Here is a 21,803-nt window from a genome sequence, read left to right as displayed (position 1 = left end):
CATTTCTTCTAGGATAACTCGTTGTATCGCTAGGGTATTCAGTAGGGAAACATGCAACACGCTTCTACGTTTGCTGTTATAGGATAACCCGTAATATACTCAAGTTCAATACGGGGCTCTGTCCAGACACGACCGAACCGATCCAAGTCCAATGTCGAAGAGGCTGGTTCCTCGCACTTCCGTCTACTTCCTTCTCCGTCTCCCCCGTACGCTCTCTGCCTGCCACCGCGCCCCCTGCTGGTACCGCCTACTAGCTCCACAGGGAAAACTGAGTGGAGAATAGGACCCAGGTTATAGCTCATATTCCATATTTCAGCCGGTAGAACAAGGAGGAGCCTGCGTCATTGTTCGAGGGAATATTAACGGAGACTAGTCAACATGTCTTTGTGAACAAAGGGGAGATAAAAGGCAAGTCAGCACATCTGAATAATAGCCATATTTTCAGATTGCTACACTAAAATGCCCTTTTGAGTGGCGAAAATTTGAGGATGTGCCCATTGGTGCCCTTCCAATGGTCTAAACTTGACCATGTGCCACGACGGTTAAATAATGTCACGCAAAAGTGTTAGCTACAACTCTGAGCAGCCCTGTCACTACAATATTCCATCCATTTAAGTTTTCAGTCTTAGACACATCCCCTCTTGAATGTTCAGATGCCAGAGGGCTTAATGCAGTCTGAGCTGTAACCCTGCATCCTACTGCTTGTGTGTGAGGTAGGCAGGGGTGTAGCTGGGGGGGGGGGAGCTTAGGATGATTCCAAGGTCCCAGCACTGTGTGTGTGTGTGTGTGTGTGTGTGTGTGTGTGTGTGTGTGTGTGTGTGTGTGTGTGTGTGTGTGTGTGTGTGTGTGTGTGTGTGTGTGTGTGTGTGTGTGTGTGTGTGTGTGTGTGTGAGAGAGAGATATATAGAGAGAGAGGGGGGGCTTTGGTAGACTATTGCATTGGTCCATTCATTGAAGATGAACGCAATGCGACATCCTTTACTAGGCTCACCCACCAACAGTGCAGGTGCTGAACTGCTGATCCGAATGTATAGGTAAAAACCATATTATGCGTTTTCATCAATAAATAAATGACAAAAAAAAATCTCTTGCGCGGTTAAGCACGCTCACATTCACTGGGGGCCTACAAATACATTCTTTCATGGGGCCCAGAATCTACAGCTACGCCCCTGGAGGGAGGTAATACATCAAGCTTTCTTTGAAGTTGCAAAGATTGAGTTTCTTTGACCAATTATGCATTACTAAATACTAATGTATGTAGGCTAGTAGGTTACCTGCAAGTGATTTTATTGATGGCAGTATGTTTTAGCCTAGGCTACTGTAGGCTAGTGCCTAGCTGTATTACTACTAGCTAGCTAACTAAACAGGTACCTTGCTTAGCTGATTCTATGCTAACCTGTGTTCTCAATTTAGAAATAAAGTGTACAAATTATTTTAGGACTATTTGCACAAAATATACCCATAGCACTTTAAAGTTCAGTGTGAATTGCTTTTTAAAGCTAACTTAAGAGTGGTAGTAAACTTAAAAGTGGGTTTAGCATTGGCCTATATTATATATATTCTATGATTACAGAATGCCAATGAGAGAAAGAAATCGGAAGAATATAAAAAAGAAATTGAATGAAATGAAAAATGCTGCGAGAGGCAGCTTCTCTTTGAAAAATTGGGTCCAAAGCAACAATACTAAGGGAGGAGATAAGGATACAGGTATGTATTTGTAAGTCCTCACTACTAGCTACGTGTACAAGCTTGTCGCACAGAGCCATAGTTTGGATTATAACTGAGAATACGGTGCTAACATGGTCAATAATGCTTATTTTGGACAGAAAAAGGTGTCTTAAACATATAAATTGACCAACCATAGATTCTTTTTATTCCAATCAAGGGAAGAGGGCTAGTGGTGGTAGTGCTATAATATTATGACATATTATTTTATAATACAATTATAACATTGTAGGCTACAGTACGAATATTATATACAGTACAATTATATTACTATTATAAAACAAATATTATTTGCTCCACCTTGGATAAAGACAGTACAGACAATGAAGATGGAGATATTCAAGAGGGAGATGATGATATCAGGAAGAGAGATGGTGAAGAAGTGGAGGAAAGAGAAAATGCAGATGATTCTATGGAGAGAAATTATGAAGAAGTGGAGGCAAGAGAGAATGCAGATGATGCTATGGAGAGAAATGATGATGAAGATGATCATGGAGATGCTAAAGAAAGCGAGGATGAAAATGATGATAAGGAGAGAAATGATTCAAACGACACAACAACAAATAACTTGAATGATCTCCTGTTGCCATTAAAATATCCCACTAAAGTATCCAGGCAGGTACAATATATTAAGTTTAATGGAGAGAATGGGGAAGATAGAGAGGGGGGAGGGAGAGAGAGAGAGGGAGAGATAGAGGAGAGAAGGAGAGGACAGGATGAGAGAAGGAGAGGACATGAGGAGAGAAGAAGAGGACAGGAGGAGAGAAGGGGAGTACAGGAGGAGAGAAGGGGAGTACAGCAGGAGAGAATGGGAGTACAGGAGGAGAGAAGGGGATTATAGGAGGACAGAAGGAGAGGGCATGAAGAGAGAAGGGGAGGAGAGAATGAGAGTTAGGAGAGAGAAAGGAAGAAGCTCAACGGCACTCGAATTAACTTTAACTATTAAACTGTTTTATATCCTGTAAAATATATGTTGTAAATAGCTTTTAAAGAATAGGTTCACTATTTTTCAACCCAGACCATATTAAAATGCTGTTTCCCAAATATTTATATTCCTCACTGATATCTTTAGCATTGAGAAATGCACAGTACCACTGCAGCAATGGTTTAGGGCAGGCCTTCAAACACCATGATAATCTACTTTTCAAACACCATGATAAATCTAAGTTTCAAACACTATGATAAATCCACTTTTCAAACACCATGATAATTTACTTTTCAAACACCATGATCATTTACTTTTCAAACACCATGATAAATCTACTTTTCAAACACCATAACAATGAGGTGAAATAAACATTTGAAATGTGTATTGTTCCCTGTGTGTTTTTATCATAGAGGTGTGGTTATACTATTAATCTGGATTGTCTATGTTGTTCTAATGTTAATCTTAATCAAGGATGAAGACTATTTCACCGTACATTCCGTATTGAACTGATACGGGACGCACTTCGTCCCGTATTTTAAGGTTGCCAGTATTGTGAGAGAAATTAGCCAGCTGACCGAGTAGCCTCCAGCTGCAGCCCTGGAGATTGTTCCAGATTGAGCAACTTCCGCCCGGTCCCACGACATTTCTCCCGGGACAGGACAATGTGCACTGATTGGCGGAAAGTACGGAAGTATCTCGAAGTACGTCTGACGTATCTCGAATTACGTCTGACGTTTCTCTACGTTAGCGAACGTTAATTGAACGTTGTATTCATAAGATAAGATAAATTCAGCAGCATGGGGAGGGGGGAGGGGAGGTACAGGTAGTAGAAGACATCATTATAGTACAGTGGAGAAGTAAAAATAGAATAAAAAGGCAGTGTAAACAATATACAATATTATTAACTCTAATAATAACACGCCTCGCGGGCTCATTGTAATACGAGAGCCGTGGGTCTGCATTGTATAGAGCGGATCCCCCGGCCGTATTCAAGCGCTGGAGCGCTTTGCGATGGATCAAAATTAGATAGGAATCAAATGTATTGTCATCATACAGCACCTATAGCTATATAATGGAATAGACTGTATTAATATAGTAGTAATAATAGTAGTTGGCTAGTTGCGCGCTTCTGGCCACCTCCCGCAGTGCGCGCATACACACATACTGTATACAGTACGTGCAAAATTTGTTGTCAAGAGCCAATCGCACAGGTTGTCTCATCTCATCTGGCTCTGCAAATAGATCTGAATGAATGAATGAATGAATGAATGAATGAATGAATGAATGAATGAATGAATGAATGAATGAAAACTTTATTTAACAGATTGCAGAATGGGTACAATACAGTACGGCTCAATACATACAATTGTTAAGGGGATGCAGACCTGAGAAAGACGTTTGTCTTGTTTCCATCAGGGTCCCCCATTTTCAATTCATATAGAGTCTGAATATCATATATAGCCTGCTGATGATCTCTCTCGAGTCAAATCCATTCTGAGAACGGAATGCAGTGCCCGCGACGCGGGTCTTGATTGATTGATTGATTGATTGAAAATTGTATTAACAGATTGCAGAATGGGTACAATACAGTACAGCTCAATACACACAATTGTTAAGGGTATGCAGACCAGAGAAAGACTTTCGTCTTGTTTACATCAGGGTCCCCCATTTTCAATTCATCATAACATATGACATACACGACATACAGATAGACAGTAGTCTACTGCTACATCTATACATTTATGAAACTGGCCCCTGTAAATGTCCTAACACAACCCCCTCCAATGTACAGTAAATTACCAAGTATGGTCTTGTCAATATTCCAATGTACAGTTTTGTTTGTACAGTTGTACAGTGTGTGTGTCCCCCCCCCCCCCCCCCCCCACCCAACCTCCTCCGATGTACAGTTTCTACGTCAAATGTATATACTTTTTCTTCTGGACTCTTTCTGTATCACAAACAGTACTGTATTTGCAAATCTGGTATGTCATAAATGTATAGATGTAGCAGTACTGTCTATCTGTATGTCATGTATGTCATATATGTTACGATGAATTGAAAATGGGGGACTCTGATGTAAACAAGACGAAAGTCTTTCTCTGGTCTGCATCCCCTTAACAATTGTATGTATTGAGCTGTACTGTACTGTACCCATTCTGCAATCTGTTAATAAAGTTTTCAATCAATCAATCAATCAATCAATCAATCAATCAAAGAGTATAAACAACAGTACAGGAATGAGAAACAGTCTAAATGGGTTTTAACATTTTAGTTTATTTCATGCGGATATGATCTGTAATACCTGATCGGTACAATATCTACTAACCTGATCAATACAAGCCCCTCCCCCCCCCTCTCGTCAGCGCAGACGTACTTGCTTTTGATTTTGACGTTCATTTTGACGTTCAACGTCAGACGTACTTCATGTTTTGATATTGTCAATTATCTCACTTTTACTAGGTGACTTTTACTATAGGTGACTAACTCAAATATGCCACCAAAAAAAAGGAAAATGGACATACAGACGTTTTTTAATCAAAGGGCAGCAAAGACAAGTGATACAGGGACACAGGTAAGGTCTTACAATGGCTTAGTGATTATAACAGTGCAGGTCAGCATTCAGTAACTTTTTGAACATGTTTTTGATTACAGTTACATTCTGTTGAACACACACCTCAAAACCGTACCTAAGGAGAATTGGCTCAATTGCAAGAAAAATAATAGACAGTTATGATATTGCATTCTGTATAATTTGTATGCAAAATATTGTGGTTCCCTGCTTTAGTCTGTTGACACATTTCTATACTAAAAATGCTTGTGTAGTCCTGTGTCATACCTAAATGTCATATAAGTGAATTGTATAGAAACAACTCACCAAAAGTGACTATTGCGCAACTGATTTGACAAATAAAATCCACCTTCACCCCCCCCACCCTCCCTAATTGCCATACCTTGGCTTTTGCAAACACTCCCTCACTTCCCCATAACAGGGTTAATAGATGCATAGGTACGGTACTTAGGAGTGGATTCACTTCTTAGTGCAGCGGTCTATGTCGTCGCCCGCGGAGCGGGAGCTCCCCTGTTCGACTCCCCCTCGGGACATCAGCGTTTAACAACAACGCAGAGTAGACCAATACAATCCGTCACACACGCGCGGTCAGGTTGTGTGTAAAATGCGTGTGTGTTATGAGCGTGCTCCGGGAGAAGTCCCTCCACGCGCGGTCAGGTTGTGTGTAAAATGCGTGTGTGTTATGACCGTGCTCCGGGAGAAGTCCCTCCACACGCGGTCAGGTTGTGTGTAAAATGCGTGTGTGTTATGAGCGTGCTCCGGGAGAATTCCCTCCACGCGCGGTCAGGTTGTGTGTAAAATGCGTGTGTGTTATGAGCGTGCTCCGGGAGAAGTCCCTCCATGCGCGGTAAGGTTGTGTGTAAAATGCGTGTGTTATGAGCGTGCTCTGGGAGAAGTCCCTCCACGCGCGGTCAGGTTGTGTGTAAAATGCGTGTGTGTTATGAGCGTGCTCCGGGAGAAGTCCCTCCACACGCGGTCAGGTTGTGTGTAAAATGCGTGTGTGTTATGAGCGTGCTCCGGGAGAAGTCCCTCCACACGTGGTCAGGTTGTGTGTAAAATGCGTGTGTGTTATGACCGTGCTCCGGGAGGCCTGTAACTGTTCCGCAACAGTAAGTGACTTCCGGGGTAGGCCTGATTGGCCCCGACAGGCACGTGACGCGGCAAACTCAGGACGCGCAACGAGGCTGCTGAGAGCTGTCGCGCGGAAATAGGCTGTCTATTCTCTAACACAAACTCTAACCTTAACCAGCTCCTTAACAGCGCCTAAACTTAACCGTTCTAACCTTAACCAACTCCGAAACAATGCCTAACCTTAACCTTAACCTTAACCATGCCTAACCTTAACCATAGAAAGAATATTGCCATTCTCTAAGACAAACTCTAACCTTAACCAGCTCCTTAACAGCGCCTAAACTTAACCGTTCTAACCTTAACCAACTCCAAAACAATGCCTAACCTTAACCTTAACCTTAACCATGCCTAACCTTAACCGGCGAAAGAATACACGTTAAAAAAAAAATCACGTTAAAAAGATTTGATGGGATTCGAACTCACCAACAACGGACCGCAGGATCGCAGGACCGCTGCTCTGCCAGGTGAGCTGAAGCGCCGAATGAAAGTCATGGCGTATTTGGACGGTTACGTAATTCCGCAAGCTCTGCCGCTCGGCTCCGCGGAGCGTGCCGCGCGGCAGAGAAAGTTGCGCGTCACGTGCCTGTCGGGGCCAATCAGGCCTACCCCGGAAGTAACTTACTGTTGCGGATAAGCTATAAGCCTCCGGGAGAAGTCCCTCCACACGCGGTCAGGTTGTGTGTAAAATGCGTGTGTGTTATGAGCGTGCTCCGGGAGAATTCCCTCCACGCGCGGTCAGGTTGTGTGTAAAATGCGTGTGTGTTATGAGCGTGCTCCGGGAGAAGTCCCTCCATGCGCGGTCAGGTTGTGTGTAAAATGCGTGTGTTATGAGCGTGCTCTGGGAGAAGTCCCTCCATGCGTGCGGTCAGGTTGTGTGTAAAATGCGTTTGTTTCCCCGACAGAAGCTCCTCTCCTTCTCTATCTCTCTCTCCCTCTCTCTCTCTCTCACTCGCTTGTTCTCTGCCTCGCTTCATTTTGAGGAAGTGAAGGTATTTCCACTCGCTCTGCTGTTGAGGGGGCGGAGATATGCAAATCAGTACCTTATTCACGTCAGCAATACTGTCAAATCAGAACGGCTTAGTTGAGTGAGGGAAGATCTCTAATTAACGACACAGACCACATTGATATAATCCCCCATTCAGTGGCGGCCGCTGGGTACTTCGCCACTAGGGGCGCTATACCAAATATTTTGTACAGTACAGTACTGTACCACGCAAGACGCATGGCAAGACGTGAGCGATTCGACTCACGCTCACGGCAATGAATCGGCTCTTATGAACGAGTCGCTCAGCTGTTACTACAACAACACACAACCAGTCAAATAAAGTATAGTCTAGACTCTAATTCACAACTTGAAACACAATATAAATAGAAAAGTTAGAAACAAAACTCGCCCGTCTCCAAACACAGGCAGATCTCTCCCTCTCTCCTTCTCTCTCTCACACACAGCGCGACGTGGAATCGATTCGTTACACAATCAGACCTATTATATACCAAGAATAACTTCAGTATGAGTACAGGGCTGTACACATATTTTGCATATTGTTAAACGAGCCAAGGCTAGCTATTAAACTATCGATATGAATCGAAAATCTGGGACCCTGATGTAAACAAGACAAACGTCTTTCTCTGGTCTGCATCCCCTTAACAATTGTGTGTATTGAGCCGTACTGTATTGTACCCATTCTGCAATCTGTTAATAAAGTTCTCATTCATTCATTCATTCAAACATAGACGATATTGAACAAGCCATAATCCACGTATTTTCAATCCGAGAGAGCTGCAGTAGTTAAATCAATGAGCCATCGACATAGTCAGTGTGGTAAGTAACGTTATTATTGCATCCAAGATTGATACACGGCTGGCTAGGCAGTTGGTAGTCATAGTCTTGTGTTATAAAATAAATAAACAATCAGCAATGTCTCGCTTCATTAATGGCCAGCACAGCAGTAGCCTAACAGTACTGCTCCTAAAAAAAACTATTTACAAACGTTAACGTTAAGCACAGAGAGAGAGAGAGAGAGAGAGAGAGAGAGAGAGAGAGAGAGAGAGAGAGAGAGAGAGAGAGAGAGAGAGAGAGAGAGAGAGACTCACTGTTTAGTTGAAACGTCCAGGGCAGGAGAGCTTGATAAACGTGTATAATCCGCCATATAGCTTGTTAGCCAAGTGTTAGCTCAGCTGAGCTCGTTGACGTTAGCACAACACTCAACAAGTACATTCCTTTGTCCATTTCCGCTCGAACAGACTGCAAACTACCTGGCGTTCTATCGCCATGCTCTAAGACAAACTCTAACCTTAACCAACTTTGAAAGAGTGCCTAAGCTTAACAGTCTAAAGAACTTGCAGTCACGGCACGGCACGCTCTAAGACAAACAACAGTCCTAGACCAACCTAGGAACCAAGCTAGAAGCTAGAATTGGAACATTAGAAATTGGATTCGGCCAATCAGAGATCGTCTCTGTGAAATTCTGCCATGGAAAAAAATACTGGCGTCGGCCAATCAGAGAGCGTCTCCGCGAAATGCGGCTATGGAAATTCTTCACGGAAGTTCACGCTGCTGGCTAGACCGCTTCAAATCGCGCTCGGATTCCAACATAATAGTCATATTTCAACGCACAACGCCGTATGCACTGATTGGCTGTGACGGAGACAGCGATCAAACTGTGACGCGCACTCAGAGCGCTATAGCCCGGGCCGAGAAATACGAAAAAATAAAAAAAAATAAAAAAAAACGTGATGTCACTTCCTGCTCTGGAAAACGATGTTTTTTTAATTTAGATAATAACGTTATATTGTGCATTGGAAATACAAACATACTTAAAATGAGTAAATATTATTAATTTTAAACATGTTTATATTATTTATAGGGCTATAAAACACAAAAACGAAAAAGTTTTATTGTCTTCTTCTCTGATTTAACAGCAGCTGGCCAGCAGGTGGGTCGGCGCCCTAGCGCCCCTAGTGGTAGAGCCGCCACTGCCCCCATTGCTAGGAAACAATGCTAAACACTGGAAAAGGCCATTTATAATGCATGGGACCTTTAATGAAAGGTCTATGTTATTTAATGTTTGTGTAAAGGGCTATTTAACTATGTTATTTAATGTTTGTGTAAAGGGCTATTTTAACTTTTGATGGGTAGTGCATCAGTAAACTGAATAATAGGGTATTGTGCTGCTGTCCATCCCTCCTGACTCCTGCAGCAGTACTTCCAGCTAAGCTGACACTTACTCTAGTTTGACACCAGTACACTTCATTCAACAACCTGCACCCACCACTGATTTTGTACATTAGTTATTTATTTTGTTATTTAATAAATATTGGTTAAACGTTAGTCCTTGTGTCGTCTCCCTCCTTAATGATATGTACCTTTGGTTTTATTTGAGGTTCATAACAGTACATTGTACTAAGCAATTGTTGGCTCATTAGTTTGTGATTCACATGCACTAAAATTCACCAGAATGCAGGAAATTAAGTTGTTGTAACTAAAATGTTCCTGGTGGGGGACTCCCAGACCCCCAGCTTAAAAAGTGGCCTGACTGGGGCTATATTTCGCGCTATATCTCCCGGTATGAATTATTTCCCCAGTCCGGCCCTGACTAAGGGCGACGTACTGTACTCCAGAGCAGATCCATCGCGCCTGTGGTAATCAGATCCAGTTTGAGGAAGAATAGCCGCTGCGGTCGACACTGTTTGCCACATCAAGGACGGTGCAGGGAAGATCACACCACCTTGCCCATCACACCACCTTGACAGGCCCAATGGGGCGGGACCAGGGCTGGCTGTATACCTGTATATCAAGACTCGAGACATCCACTCACAGAGAGACAGGGAGACAGGGACAGGGGTTAAAGAGCTCCCGTGTTTGCAGTGGGCAGACATAGGAGCAATAAATACATGTAATAAAGCATATATATATATGCATACATAGTAGCAATAGAATCAAAGTACGTATATAAGAAAATTATCAAATGAAAGTAATAAATAGAACTAAGAACAAAGAGGCATAGGACTACAAACGCTGGTATACAGGATGAAATACAAGAAGATGGCTCAGGCCATTTACCCCGGGGGGCAGGAGAACCACTCAGAAGAGGTTGAAGTAGAGCGGGTATGGTTATACATTGTAGGTCAGACTGAAGACGACATGAAGCAGATCCATGGCCCCAGTGGTGCTCAGATCCAGTATGAGGTAGAACAGTCACTGCAGTCTGTATATTGACACACTAACACTCGAGACATCCACTCACAGAGAGACAGGGAGACAGGGACAGGGGTTAGAGAGCTCCCGTCTTCTCAATAGGCAGCAATGGGAGCAATAAATACATGTAATTTAAGCATATCTGTATGCATAATATTAGTAGCAATAGTATCTAAGTATATAAGAACATTCTAAAGTTAAAGTAATAAATAGAACTAGAAGAAATAAGTAGAATACAAGCGCTGGTATACAGGATGGAATACAAGATGTTGGCTCATGGTAATTTCCCCCGAGGGGCAGGAAAACCACTCAGAACAAGTTGAAGTAGAGCAGGCATGGTTAGACAATTGTAGGTCTGACTGGAGACGGCATGAAGCAGATCCATGGCGCCGGTGGTGGTCAGAACCGTTTGAGGTACTGTAGAGCAGTCAGAAATATTGTGTCTGTTACTAGGCTTGAGTAAATTGTAATGAACAAAAGGAGAATATATATTTTCTTTTTTCTTATTTTCTTTTTTCATCTATGACAGTGAATAATGTTATGGAAATTATTAAGGACAAAGGATGAGCCGCTGTGTAATCATTCTGAGTCGAGTTAATAAAAATAGAAACATAGTTTATTTCTCTGTGGCCACAGTGAAAAGTGATCAGTTTACAGACAGACACATCATGTTCACAGTTCACACACAAGCGTCTGACCAGAAAGTGACAAAGAGCTCTCGTCAGACGAACATTAATACACAATTGAAATGATGTCCACTAGACATTCAGAAAGGTAAACAAAGTATGCCCAAAGGAGAGAAATGAATAACCAGCCTTGGCTAGGCGGTGTTATTTGTTATGTCTAACTGGAATGGGAAACAACCTTGCTAGAAAAGGAAAAGATTAGGTCAAAAGTCATCCTCTCCCCACACCTTGGAGTCCTTAAAGGAACATATTTCAACACAGATCTATAATGACATGATAATTGTGGTAAATTCCCACAGACTTTCTACAATAATTTGAGGTTATTGTAGTACAATACAATGAGATTGATTATCTGGAAGGAGGAGGAAGGGATCATACGTGATAGAATTGTTGGTCTCCTCATCTGACTTAAGCAGATGAGGAATAAACGTGTAAGCCAAACAAACCAGAACTGTAGTTCAACTCAACTGATTTATTTGAGCCAGGGCCAAGAGTGAATAGAAGGTTGCCTTTCACATACAAAAGATTTATCAGAGAACATTAACAGGGCTGTCTGTGTACAGAAATATCACAATCAGGTTTGCATCTCAAACCTCAATAATGTACATAAAACAGTCGCTCGTTAACATAATTTGAACATACATAGTTTACTGTAAGCCCTTTTTTGCATATAAGTAAGCCTGGTTTCTAAGCTAAGTTACATTCTAGTCTAACCAAACATACGGGTTCCATCCGGCTTACTTACATCAAAAAGCAGTAGTTTCTCTGGTCGGGAGGAGCGGTGGAGCCCTACAGACCCCCTGGGGTTGTGTCCGGTCTGAGGGCTGCTGAACTACCCATTTGTCTCCTCCTATATACCCTAATTTCTAGCCAATAATAGCTTTACATAATACAGTTGGTCTGTGGGCGTCTTCTGTGAGCGGTGGCAGCCCCCACCTCCGGGTTTCTCTGTGTGTTGTGGGCTGGCCTGATGTCCTCTGGTGGGGGGGTGTGAATACACTTTGACCCTTTGGGCCAAATTACCATACAGTACTAATCTGATCACCTAGTGGGGGTGGAGAATAGCTCTCTGTCACCCCTGTTTCATCTATATTTAGCACTGAAAACCCACTCTGCTAGTTGGCAGAGTAACTGTGATGATCTCTAATTATTCACACATATTATTTATGAAATTCAACTCAATATTTACCACATTTCCCCGTTTTGACGATTCTTATCGTCACATATGATATATTGACTTGATTTTCTATACATACTAACCATACAAAGGATTCATTTTTTCTAAAATTAAAATTCATTTTTTCAAAATTTCTCCATTTTTTCTTTTTCCATTTTTCTTTGGTACATATCATCAATTAGCTTTCTTGTCTTAATATGCTAACAACAATTAAAAATAATTTTAATCTAAACATTACACACTTAAAGTATAATCCATCACAATTTTTTAAAATTACAGTATTCGTTTACATGATCTGGGGAGGACACAGAAATTATTATTCATTCTTTCATACATTTTGCTTCTCCTCTCTTGTTAATTCCTTTTCCAAGTCAGCCCAATCACATTTTGCATAATCAACTCAGTTGGTCTTCTCACCTCTCCCCCCTTTTATGAACATCCCATGGACATAACACCTACCACCTCAGCGCACAGTCTACAGGGAGGGCGGAGCATCACGCAAGGAAAAAATTTTTTCACCATGTCGGCCATAATCTACACCTAATATTCTACCTATGTGTATGTGTTTTAGTACTCTTGCGTTGTGTCATAATCTATACCAGTTGCTACCGTTCAGTCACCTCCCGTTCAACATACCAATCAATCACACAGAGGCCCTTGTTCAACGTTTTGGTTGCACAGTCTCTGACCGTTTTCGCCCCCCCCCCTCCACCCCATGTCGGCCAGCCTCAGCTGAAGCCAATGTTTGTAGGCCTGTGACCTCGTCATATTCTGTCCCATGACTGTATTTCCATGGATCTACAGACGACTCCGTCAGTCTGGAGGTTCGTCCCAAACCTCCGGCCTTTGTATCCGGGGCTATATTGAAGGAGGGGCAGTGTCTACAAGCGACCTCTCTCCACAATCCAACAATCTCCCACAGGAGCTGACTGAACGGGTTCACACCATTGTGTCATAATCTAATGAAATGTATTCCTACACATCTTCCATGATTCCTCCACCTGCGACGGTCCGTCCTCCCCCTCGACTGAACCTGCGAGGGAACAAAAACACAAATTTCCTTTACACAATATGTCAACTATTCTCAAGAGAAGCCAAATGTTTAACCATTATGCAAACGTGATGGGACCACTTAACTGTCATCGATCTGATCCAATGCACCCCAGCCTCGATCTGTCCCAATGCATCCCAGCCTTCAACCGTCCTCTCACCAGATCATGACAGAGAAACAACAAAAGGCAAATAATCAAAAAAAACATCCCCACAGATGTGAAAGCAAATCCATGAAATTAACCAGCTCCAACCGCAGACCACCTTAATGGTTATCTAGACATTTAGAAAGAAAAGAAAAGAAATCCAAAACCCTACATCTAAACCATTCATACCTAAAACAGTAAATCAATGAAATAAAATAAAAACCAGGTTTTCCAAAACCACCCATTCAACATCTCATCACCCAACCGTTCCATTCACACATGTCAGTGACTTTGACACCTCCTAAGCCAGCACATCCACCCTCCACAGGCCCCATTCACACCCAATCAGGCCACACAACCATAGATCAAAAATAGAAAAGAAATCTAAATTCAATACCCTCATCCAATTGATTACATCAACCCAGATATATCACACTTAAACACATTTTGTTATTTTTAAGACTAGTTTCACCTTAAGTGAAAGCTAAGTTGTGTGTGTGTATGTATGTGTAGATCAGATTGTGTGAACGTGTGCCTGCGTGTGTCTGTGTGTGTGTGTGTCTGTGTGTGTGTGTGTGTGTGTGTGTGTGTGTGTGTGTGTGTGCGTGTGTGTGTGTGTGTGCCTGTGTGTGAATGGGTAATTAAGGCTTCCTGGCCCCCATCCCCCGCTCAATCATTCACTGAAATCAAAAGGACATCTCAATCTCACACATACATACAAAAATTAAATTTAAATAAAAAATAATATCTGTACCAACTCAACCAAACATCCACTTTCACAGTGTCACAACACATTCAATCCTGAACCTTCTTAGAGTTTTCTAAAAAAGAAATAAAAGCAAAAACCACCAAACATCACAATTCAACATCATCCACCCATCATTCATATTATAAACATATACCTTTCACCACACTCGTTAATCATTTCACATCTCTGACAAACAAAAGGTTAGTTCTTCTGCGCTCAACTCTTCTGCTCTGATCTCAGGCTACTCTGATCTCAGGCTCTACAGCCTCTCCTCACATCAGCTCCTCTACTCTCACTTCAAAGATGGACTGGAATCCATCTTTAATTCAGACCTATCCATGCCTTCCAGTGCACAGACAGATCCAAATATTCCCTTATCAAAACAGTTAACATTCATAAGTCATAACCCCAAATGAATGCCTACTTCCTTGATTGTCTCACTCACTCACCCAGCTGTTCCCTGACAAACCTTCCCCTGTCTCACCTTCCTGTCACTTCCTGGCTCAACATTTCCCCCGTCATAAAAATAACTGCCAACTGTTTTCTCACTCTACAACTGTCTTCCGCATCTTCACCTCTGACCTCTCTCCTGTTGCATCTAATCTCACGCCATCCTGTCATAAAGGAACAGCCATTGTAAGCAGCTGTATACACGACCCCCCTTGGGCCCTCCTGTAAACACCAAAAAAGGGTAAAATTCACACATTTCATCCCCCAGAGGCAGCTGTCCCCCAGAGTCTAAAAGTAATACATTTTCCCGTCCCTAACAGCCAAACACAGAAAAATTACAGACTAGACAGCAAATCATTACAATTACTGCAAAAACACCATCATACAGTCATCAAAACAGCATCTAAACCAAACCCCTTGTCACTAAATTATCCCACTGTGACCCAAGGATTTTGCAATCAATTCCTAATATAAACCATCAGCTTATGTAAATCAATGGCATTAAAGATATAACATTCTAACAGTATTTCAACATAACAATGCAACCAAATAACATATACGCCCACAAGCCTACATCATAAAATTATAATCTTCTATAAGTCGGAGGCTTGTGTCAACATTTTAACAGTGTATTAAAGATTTACCAATCTAAAACAAGCATAAACACATGTCCTAACCATATTAACAGTGTATTAAAGATTTAACAATCTAAAACAAGCATAAACACAACCTCATTCATCTCTGAACAATTGCACTCTAAACAGATTTTAAAACTCACATCTTCACAAAACAATATTTATGCATATTACAAACACCAGCATCTTTCATTTAGAAAAACATTACTAGTGGTTAGGTCCAAATGCTCCTTTCTCCATACACGAGTGATAAATTGATTCTACTGCATTCTACTTTGTAGAACATTTTACCAATTTTCAATAAAAGTTATGATGTATTTAAAACGGGTGACTCCGTCTCTGGTCTGCCTCCCCTTAACAACTGTATGTTTTTAACTAAACAATATTTTTAATCAATCCCTACTCATTCCCCCCTGGTTAAAAATATACCCCTGTGCATCAAAGACAATAATACAATCTACCCCGTATAGCCGGTTTGTGAACTCCAGATTTATCATAGGCAATGTATCCATTACTTCATTTCCCCTCAATAGGCTCACTGTACTGTTTGCAGCCTAAGTAAACCCTTATTGACTATCTCCCCTAACCTAACCACCATACATGTTACATCTCTTCCCCTGTTTACACAAAAATACAATGTACAATATACAAATACAACCATATCACATAATGCAGAATATTCTCTTACCCGTTATTTCTGTCCCCTAAGCGAACTATCACGAATGCACTAGACCCAATCCACGCTGTACCGCGCATGCGCAGTGGCAACCGATGCGACCGTTATAACGTTGCTACGACAATCAAAGTCTGCCACGACATTCATAACATGCCCCGACATTCATAACCTGCCACGACATTCATCACGTTCTCTACCCCTTCCCCAACATCATTCTCAAAACTCGAAACGTAACGTATGTCGCCCGCAAACGCCACACAACAACGGCACGCAAGCTAACTAGCTTAGCCAGCTCTAATGCGACGTTCAAGGCCCTCACGGGAGCCGTGCCTTTCAAGATCCGTTCATCCACGCAATTCGCTCAGTATCACCCAAAGCATTAACAATTCACACAAGCTTAAAATAACCAACCACTCTAACAGAAAATAATTTTTAAAACATTCACACAAACCAACGCCGCACACATAGTTCAACACGAATCCTTCCTCCTACCTACTCCGCCTCACTCCATAGCACCGCGAACGTTACACACTCTCCACAACACCATGACGTCATCAAGCAGCGACTCCTTAATATCATACACTATCGCTACCGCATCAATAATAACCCTCAAAACGGCCACAATCTCGCCAGTCTACGTCTAGATTCGCCTCTTACCTGCAATCGCCGCCACAGTGTTTAAACAATTCTCTCATAACGCCATTGTAACGTCCCCAGTTACGCCGCGGACTCTTCCACAGAGCTAAGCTAGCTAGCCCCAACCACCAGTAGGACCCGCCTCCGACCTAGGTCCGTTGGTCATTAAAATATCATAACAAAACAACAATAAGCTCCCACGTTTCGCCAATCATTCCAACCACAGCCATAGTCCCCCATACAATTCCTAACCATAGCCATAGTCCCCCCTACAACCATTAAGTACTTATCAGTCATTTCGACCGAATTGTTTTTGTATCACAGCGAACGTAATCGAATCAACAGGGCGGTTTCGCTCAAGATTAAAAAGGACACATCTCTTCCGCTCGATACTATGCCTAAGGACGGCAAATATATCTTCATTTAAATTAGGCTGATTGGTCCCTGACTTCAGTCAGTCCATTATCGAGCCTTGTCTTGAACACGCCGGCACCCTTATCTTCTATTAATTATTACGTTTTAATCCTGCAATCGCACAGACCCCCTGCGCTGATCATGTCAAGGTCCACCCATCTTTCACCATACCTGACTTGCATGTTCTGAAATAGTAACAGAGCCCTTCTTTACATTGAGCCCGACGCATTTATGCCCATACTGACCCACTCACGGTCCCCGTCCCGCCTATTCTGTGGCTCTAAGCAGGGTCATAATGCACATTGGACACAGCTCTCTTTCCATTTCAGAACAATCAAATCTCCCCAACTTACCCGCGCCCCCTTCCTGAGAACAATTTCGGGCAATTATATACTCAGAACGCGCTCCTGTCGTACACACCAGATAACCGTGCCTCCTAGCCAGAAAAGCCTTTTATCTGCCGTCATGCGACGCCACCCTTACATCATGATCAGATAGTCTGTGCGCCACCAATACGCAATCACATTACATGCCGTCTCTTCTTGGTGCAACCCCCCCCATATATTTCATAAAGTATATTCCATACGAGTCCCAACTCAACCCCCGTGGCCCGCATAGGCCGAGACCGGCCTCCTGTGTCTGAACAAACATACAAACATAAAAAGCCCACGTTTGCATGTTCACTGCACAACAAGCGCGACCTTCATACCTCCGGACATCCTAACCTAAGGCACCGCTCCCCCAACCCTGCATGCAAAAGCCATATTCACCGTGGGCCCCAACCAGTGGCGTACACAACCAACCTTCATCCTGTCCCTCTCTCTCCTCCATTCAGACAACAAACCCATCGTCTATCACTCCAAACGCAGCAACACCCCAGCTCTTTGCCCCGTGTCCCCAACACACAGCAAGGTCCAGATTTGATATGACAAGACCCCACCGCACCTTTTCAGGGGGAGACACAAAGGGTGGGAAGAACGGCACCATTTCTGTGGTAAATTCCCACAGACTTTCTACAATAATTTGAGGTTATTGTAGTACAATACAATGAGATTGATTATCTGGAAGGAGGAGGAAGGGATCATACTTGATAGAATTGTTGGTCTCCTCATCTGACTTAGCAGATGAGGAATAAACGTGTACACCAGACAAACCAGAACTGTAGTTCAACTCAACTGATTTATTTGAGCCAGGGCCAAGAGTGAATAGAAGGTTGCCTTTTACATACAAAAGATTTATCAGAGAACATTAACAGGGCTGTCTGTGTACAGAAATATCACAATCAGGTTTGCATCTCAAACCTCAATAATGTACATAAAACAGTCGCTCGTTAACATAATTTGAACATACATAGTTTACTGTAAGCCCTTTTTTGCATATAAGTAAGCCTGGTTTCTAAGCTAAGTTACATTCTAGTCTAACCAAACATACGGGTTCCATCCGGCTTACTTACATCAAAAAGCAGTAGTTTCTCTGGTCGGGAGGAGCGGTGGAGCCCTACAGACCCCCTGGGGTTGTGTCCGGTCTGAGGGCTGCTGAACTACCCATTTGTCTCCTCCTATATACCCTAATTTCTAGCCAATAATAGCTTTACATAATACAGTTGGTCCGTGGGCGTCTTCTGTGAGCGGTGGCAGCCCCCACCTCCGGGTTTCTCTGTGTGTTGTCTCACGGGTGGGGGCTGGCCTGATGTCCTCTGGTGGGGGGGTGTGAATACACTTTGACCCTTTGGGCCAAATTACCATACAGTACTAATCTGATCACCTAGTGGGGGTGGAGAATAGCTCTCTGTCACCCCTGTTTCATCTATATTTAGCACTGAAAACCCACTCTGCTAGTTGGCAGAGTAACTGTGATGATCTCTAATTATTCACACATATTATTTATGAAATTCAACTCAATATTTACCACATAATATTGCCACGACACTTCTCCCTTTTTGATAACAATATATTCATAATCATTTATCATAATAACTATAAAATATTATCATTTGATAACTATAGAAATGTTATCAAGAATTAAACCTCTAAATACTGTTTTTAAAATATTAACCAGACAAGAGTTTAACCTATAATGTACATGCAGAATACTTGTTGGAACACTGTCTCTAACATCGAAACAGCAAACACATAACAACCTTAATAATTCAGCAAAAGGGGAAAAAATATAATTTTTATTATTACACCAAACAGTCACTAGAGGGAGACACTAGTCCACACATAAATTAATGGCGACAGGTAAACAGGTGGTCTCTGGCAAAAACCCCTGTCTCTGGTTGGTCGGGATTTCAGAATACAGTGTCCAGGCGGGAAAACATATTTCTCCAATCACCATGATGGAAAATAGAATCACAACAAAAACAGGAGAGTATCTTGCAGAAGAATAATTTCTCATACAAATGTATTCAAAACAAACATTCTGACAAAACTCTTTCAGTAGAGCGAAAACAGATTAACAGCAAGAAACACATGACTGCAAAATGCAGTGTTTGGAATCTCTTCCCAGAGGAAAGGCTCAAGGCTATACTCAGAGCAGAGCAGAGAGATAGCAAAACACAAAACAAAACTTGAAGACTCTGAGAATAATGAAAAAACACTTACAATAATGAAAAATAATTCACATAAAAAATTAAATGCACATCTGTAGTGTGTGTTTCAACTTGCCTCCAAATCATTTGTAGAATCTCGAAGTGGGTAATCCCTCCTCCTGTCCACCCAAACACCCCCGTCTGCAATCCATGGCCCTCTCTCTCAGGTGGTCTCCTTCAACGTCCTCGGTTCGTTTGACTGATGAAACAGGCTAACTGTCTTTTCCTCTGATGCAAGGAGATTCAGTTAAAAGCCTGCTGTGAATGGCCGCTTAGGCCTGCTGGAACTGTCTCTTCACCGGCCAGTGATACTATTAGGCTGGGGTCAGCTGTTGGCTGGTCTGATGGTTTCAGCTGCGTCCCATAGCTGGGGTGGTGGTGTTCAGCTGTAGAGCGGAGCAGGCCGGCACGGTCAGCCGCTCTGCCTCCCAGCCCCGAAGCAGCAGTGTCAGCTGCATCTGCCTCTCTCTGGAGCAGCAGGGTCAGCTCCCTCTCTCCTCTCTCCGCTGTGTAATCATTCTGAGTCGAGTTATTAAAAATAGAAACATAGTTTATTTCTCTGTGGCCACAGTGAAAAGTGATCAGTTTACAGACAGACACATCATGTTCACACACAAGCGTCTGACCAGAAAGTGACAAAGAGCTCTGGTCAGACGTACATTAAAACACAATTGAAATGACGTCCACTAGACATTCAGAAAGGTAAACAAAGTCTGCCCAAAGGAGAGAAATGAATAACCAGCCTTGGCTAGGCGGTGTTATTTGTTATGTCTAACTGGAATGGGAAACAACCTTGCTAGAAAAGGAAAAGATTGGGTCAAAAGTCATCCTCTCCCCACACCTTGGACTCCTTAAAGGAACAGTCGAATATCTATGATATTTCAACGCAGATCTATAATGAATGACATGATAATATTGCCACGACAATAACACCATGCTAAAATTTAATAGACCAAAATTCAGCACCTTCTTGAGATCACGTGTACAAAAAACCTAAGCAAATGAATAAAGGGAAGATGATTAAACAGAAGGTTTTGTAGATACAGTACTGAATTCTGCCATCCGGACACATGCAATTTGAAATATGATTATAGAATATAGAATATCAGGCCTATAAATTACCTGATTATGGCCAAGTCGCACATCTATGGATTGGGCAAAATCTCCCCCTTCCAATGGCAGTGTGCAATCTGGATTTAGTATCACCAGGCGTGCAGCAAAACCGTGAATAAAATCTACTGTAAGTACAGTTACTTTTTTTATAATGTAAATTTCTCCACCATTTTTCATCAGATTGCAACGTTGTTTTTTGCTAGACGTTCACAGAAAGGTAAACAAACTAACTGCGTTCTAATTTACGGCAATAACGTTCAGATTTGTTCCCGCCGTGAGATATATTATCCCGAGAATAAAGAGGAAAAAATAAACAGAAAAAGAAGTCAGATGATTGACAGGGGCTGGCGTGAGCTGGGAAGTGTAGTTTATTTAAATTCGAAAGCCCATTGAAAGCCCTGGGTCTCTTCTCTCAAAAGACTACACTCAAGTTAGGTTGCGCCAAATCTATTTCTATAACTCATATTTCCATTATAACACTTAAAACCATTGGTAAACAAACATAGTGCTGAAAATGTACACTTTGACTGCTGTTTTGACAGGGTTAGGGTCTTTACTCTTGGCTACATTTGAAAAAAGACTCTGACAGCTCCGCGTCACCAAAAACATTTTATGAATGACATTCCACCAGCGCGTCTTCTCTAAGCCCAACCCCCAACCAACCTCATTAAAGTGACAGTGCCCCATCAATACATCAAAACAATCTAATGGTGAATTATGTCCATAGCACCCACTACAACAACATACATTCTGTAGAGATGGATTCATGGCGTGATGTCATTGTCGGTCCGCTCGGGCTTAAGAGGTTAAGTGTCTTGCTCAAGGACACATCGACATGCTGCCCGGGAGGAGTGGGAATCGAACCGGGAACCTTCCGACTACCAGATGACCGCTCTACTGCTTTACCTCCTGAGCCATTGTCGCCACATTG

Source organism: Notolepis coatsorum (assembly GCF_963971535.1).
Source record: "Notolepis coatsorum genome assembly, chromosome: 8".
Classification (NCBI taxonomy): Eukaryota; Metazoa; Chordata; class Actinopteri; order Aulopiformes; family Paralepididae; genus Notolepis; species Notolepis coatsorum.
The sequence above is the reverse complement of the archived record's forward strand: the minus strand, read 5'-3'. Positions refer to the sequence as shown.